Raw genomic sequence first — 5,577 nt, forward strand, 5'->3', positions numbered from 1 at the left:
ACTCGCTGAAGAGAAACGACCCTTTCTCCTCACACTACTACTGCTGCTCAATGGTTTGGAACAGCCCCCTCCTCCTCTCCCTCCCTCCTCCCTCTCTCTCTAACCTTTATAGGGGAAGAAGCCTGCGCCGGGGTTTAGATTCGAACGGCATTTTATTTCACACACATCTCCCAAGCTGAGAGAAGTTGCGAGAAAGATACAGTACTTTGTCTTTGATTAAATTAATTTTGCTCATCCATACATTTGATCATTTTGGTGATAACAGAAACAAATCTTAACTGAAAGCCAAAGTGGCTGACCCATGGAGCGCTACGGCGAACTGTAAAACAGACCCGTCCGAAACTTCTAAGAGACCTTTCTAGCGTGCCTATCTTACTATTGTGGCTCGCGCATCATGTCGGCGATCAGGCGAAAATTCTGCGAAGACTATCAGGCAGAACACCAACCGCTGGCGTCCTTCTGCCCGGCCAAAAGAGTTGCCAGAGGTCTGTGGAGAAAACGGGCGCTGCAATGTCCAGCACGGTAACCTTGGCGGCGAAAGACCAGTAGGTACATCTCTGACCTCTTCACTACGCCAGTGGACCCCAAGTGGCGCTGAACCTGCTAATTTTCCTTTTAATCTCACACTGTCGCGTGGCTTATCATGGCATCTATGTGGTGGATCATCGTACATCCGCGGACTCGGCCACGGCACATCGAATCAGCACACACCGTGCGTCGCCAACGTTTACAACTCTCTCAGCTTTCCTGTTCTTCATCGAAACTGAGGCGACTATAGGCTACGGTACAGATATTAACGGAGAAGCGCCCTGAGGGTACTATACTTTTCTGTTCCAATCGTTGTTGGCTCGATCGTGGACGCGTTTCTCATCGGCTGTATGTTCACATGTTCAGCTCAAGAAACGCTGCGCAGAGACCTCATGTTCAGCCAGGACTCGGTCATCTCACAATGGACGGGAAGTTTCATTTCATGTTTAGGGTCGGAAATCTCAGGAACAGTCACATGGTGTCGGCGCAGATCAGGTGCAAACTCATCAAGGTAGCTCTATAAAAAATACCATACCGCCAGTAGATCCTCAGAATGATGAAATGTTTGCGCACAGGGTTTAAGAGCCAAAAGGCGCGTTTCATCACTCAGGAAAGATATCACCTTAAATGATGCGTTGGTTCTGAACCAAATAAGAGCAATGATGGATGTTTTGACGTTTCACGTGACACGTAGGGAGGAGCATGCATTGATTTTAAACAGAGTCGCCATACTGTAAAATCTGGCCAATGCCTGTTTGCACCTCTAATGTAATGCAATCCGATCTCAGCAGCCCCCTAATTTGCATAGAGATTCGGTTTGCTCTCAGAACAAAGAGCAAATGACGTGCATCAATGAATTGGGTACATTCCTGTTCTGATTATATGGATTCTCTTGGGGTAAGAGGTTGACACAGTACATATTTACTCAATGCAAACACACAAAGCCATTGAAGGCTGGGAGTTTAAATATGAGCAGCAGATCAGTTCAGCTCACGCAAAACAGTAGGAGAGTAACACTTTTGTAAGGTCCAAGGCACATTGCATGTCCATTGAAAGGGCAAATATATTCCTATGCTGTTAAATCTATGCCGCCTAAGTAATTCAAGCGAATCAATGTCCAAGCAAATACATAGCAAGGTTATTTCATGAGTTACCATATTGCTCACTCCTACCTCATCTTTCAGCTGTAATTGGTTTAAATACAAAAAAATAAGCAAAAACATTTTTTTGAATATTAATATTTGCTTTCACCACTCAGGGCTTTATTTAAAAATCACTTGAGAAAAATTGGGATGATCGTTATTAAATTACACCTGGGGTTCAAGCATATATATTGTATTATTATTATTAGTCTGTTTATTTATCTACCTATTTGACAAACATATTGTTTTAGTTAGGATCTGTGTAAAGACAAAAGCTTTTTACTCAATTTTCTACCAAAATAAAAAAACTGATTAAAGAGAGTATATTTTACACTGCAGTCTTCCTAAAAGATGTACAGAAGGAGGCCAGGTTCTGAGAAAAGAAGAGTATGATTGACACATGGCTCACTACACCACAGTAGGCGTTAATGCAGTGAGCGCGGGATGACAGATGGCTGACTTCATAAGCACTCTTCCTCCTCCATTTTGCCCTTGTTTGTTACTGTCCTATTCAGAATGCTAGAAAAAAACAGCAATCTCTATCTATTGCTCTGTGAGAAGCTTCTGCAGCAAAAGTGTTCTGTCCTGCTTCTGAAATTTACAGTCTCTTTGTTTCCCTTATCAGTTCACTATGGCCAATCCTGAGAAGATGCTTACATCATGTTGTTTACCTAGCCTTAGCTGTCTTGAAAGCATCTCGGAAAGATAATGATCAGCATTTTTCAATCATTGAAATTTGCAACTGAGTTCTACCTCGGGTCAAAAGGTTTTATGTTCATGCAATATACACAGACTAACAAACAAAACATCAGCTCTCATCGGTCTAAACTGCAGCTCCATGAAATGTTTGCCACAGTGTGCAAAGACGCTGGCCTCCTTTGAGTTTTGTGGTTAGAGATGGCAGGACTTTCTTTAGCATCTTACTCAGGCTGAGGCATTTGACAAAAATGATTAAATATCATCAGGGACTTCATGTACTGGGGTATAAAGCTGTGAGGAACGAAGAGGATATTTGTCTCATAGCTCCCTACCCTGAACTCCAGGGACACTTGCCTCCCTTGCAGCCTCACTTTTGAAAAATAATTTGTCTTGTCATAGCTTTTTATAACTATGATATTCTTCTTCTTCTTCTTCTTCTTCTTCTTATTATTATTATTGTTGAAGTGTTTACACCCAAATAAAAAAGTATTCACATAAACATTTATGCAAGCAAATGCAGAGAAAAAAAAAGAGTTGATGACATTTCTGATATGTGAAGTGCCTTAGGTTCATCGCATATGTGGAAGTGCAATCCACACTTAGTTTCAGCAGCAGTCAAAGGACTGTCAGCAGATGTCTCTCCACCTATCTTCATCGCATCCGGCAGATGACGCATCTTGTGTTCCCCTTTGAAGGTTTTGCACTTGTGCGTTATCATTTCTTTAAATGAGAACATTTGTGTATTTCCGTTTGTGTGACAGTGGCACTGCATCTATACTTGCAGAAAACTTCTCACTCTCTTCCTGGGAACACCACCGTGGTTGGTGCTCTCAGTCTGTTCACTCATCTGTGGCTCGCCGGCACAGGCAGCCAACCCTGCTGACTTCACTGCCGATCTCTAATGTTAATATGGAAACACAAGGCAGTGTGTAAAGGTAGATTAACAAACTGTGGTTGTTGACTGAATATACCCCCTTTAAAAAATGATTTTGTTGTCAGCGGGCAGACATCTGTAAATATTACCTATAAAAACAGAAATGTGTCATATAATTTTGACCCTATTCTGTCTGTGGGTGGGTAATTGACACACTATAGAACACAGCTGTCACTGTTATATTATACTTGAACAAAAACTTGCATTGAAATCATATTTTCCGAGACTTCTACATAGATCCTTTAAGGTCTGGGCAATTGTATTGTGCAAACTGTGTTCAGTACTGAATTTTTAGGTCATATTTGTGCTGTTACACGATTTGCATAATTCCTTCAGTGAATCCAATACCACAACAGCACAGGCAGCGTGTGCAAATAAACATTACTATCAGCAAAATACATTTGTAGTTCACCCCTAAGCATCCCTGATCTTTATCACTGAAAAATCCTGAGGTGCATGTCAAGATTAAATGCAATATTACAAACTGTAGAATATGAAAGAAATTGTAAATGTGCCTTAACTGCTTATCTCACCTGTGTTTGCTTTAGTCTCAATCCAAACCCTGAGGGAGAGTTTCTACCATTGGATCAGCGAAGGAATTGGATGTGTAGATTTGGAGCGGGTGCTGACCAACTTTTCTTGTTTTCTCCCTCACAATATGCCATGAGATCAATTCCAATAGTCCTTTTTTTGACCTGTCTCAGCGCTCTCATGAATGAGCAGTTTGAGATTGTTGTCATCCTAGAAGGCATTGTAGAAACCACAGGTTAGTATCAGACATTATCACAATGCTTTAATACACACACACACACACACCAAAACTAAGTTTTGTTATGTTTTTCTATTTGTTAGAGAATTAACTACATCTTAAAGCATTTAGAGTAGTGTGAACAATTTTTATTGGGAATTGCAATGCTGAGTATCACCAGTACAACAATACACTGGTAACTATCAAAAGTTAATACTTTTGGATTCTGTCAAGCAATTTGTGTTTGGGAATTATACTGTATTCATATATACTGTTTCTGTGTTTTCAGAATATGAAATATCTTTTTAATATGAATATATGGCTTACATTTTAGGCATGATGTGCCAGGCACGAACTTCTTACACAGAGGACGAGGTTCTGTGGGGTCACCTTCCCCTCCCCGTCATGTCACTGGAGGAGGGATTCTTCAGGGTGGATTACTCTCAGTTTCATAACACTTTTGAGGTGCCCACACTCTCCTTCAGTGTGAAGGAGCAGGATGAAAATCCTCCCTGCCCTCTCCCGGCCCCGTTCTCTCACCCACATTGCTTGATGAGTCGCAATCGCAGAGAGCATCTTCTCCTTAGATGGGGTTCCTCATACCGAAGAACCTGGGTCCAAATTACCCAGCAAGCTCCAGCGTATGAGCTCTAAGAATGGAAAAGAGATCCTTGAAAACTGGAAGCACACAGCCAACTGAAAAGGCCTCCAGCACGTGGGTGACCTTCCCCTCAGGGTGCAGCGACTCGGATCCTGGTGGGTCAAGGGGAGGCGGAAAATCAGCTCCAGCTCAAACTACTTAAGCTGGGTTCAGAGGCACACCCAGTCGGCAGGAGAGGGCTTGAGCATCACAGACTAGTTCCAATACCTGCTCCGGTCCCAGGGCCAAGCCTTAATCCGTTGCCTGCATCCAGTGACCGACCAGAGGACAACCTCCCTCCAAAATTACGCAGAATGAATGCAGACCACTGAATGACTCTTTATTTCTCACACAGAGATGAACATTGAGGCTTAGGAAGTAGAGATAATTCTCGATATAATTTAATATTGAATAATATTTATTTAAAAATGACTATATTGTGATTCTTCTTCTTTCTCTCTATGCTTATGGAAGAGCCAATACGTCTTTACAGTTAAACCCCTGCTTTGCCCTCAATAATGAGTATTGTAGATTTTCTGAATTCAGTTTGAATTCAAATAAGCTTCAGCTACTTTTAAACAATTAAGTACCATTATAGTATGAAGACAAAATATCACATGCATTTATTTATACTGTATAAGTTATTTATTAAGTATTTATTTAGAGGAACGTTTAATGATGTACATGCTTTAAATGTATAAGGCTTTTTGTCACATTTCTGTCAGCAATATATATATATATATATATTTTAAAGTTCATATTTATTGCCATGAATGTTATAAGAAATACTGGTAGCCTATGTTGAACTAATTTTAGCTCTTCAATACAGAAAGTACTGAAAATTCTATTTTTAAGTTTTATTTGTCAAAAATATTTTCTTCATTTG

At 40.8% G+C, this 5,577-nt stretch overlaps 1 pseudogene; it reads left to right on the forward strand.

The window, feature by feature from the left end:
• Nucleotides 1-372: 372 nt before the first annotated feature.
• On the forward strand, nucleotides 373-5,137 carry LOC122332134 (annotated as a pseudogene).
• The last annotated feature ends 440 nt before the right edge of the window (nucleotides 5,138-5,577 follow it).

This window comes from Puntigrus tetrazona, unplaced genomic scaffold (genome assembly GCF_018831695.1).
Source record: "Puntigrus tetrazona isolate hp1 unplaced genomic scaffold, ASM1883169v1 S000000004, whole genome shotgun sequence".
In the NCBI taxonomy this organism is placed as follows: Eukaryota; Metazoa; Chordata; class Actinopteri; order Cypriniformes; family Cyprinidae; genus Puntigrus; species Puntigrus tetrazona.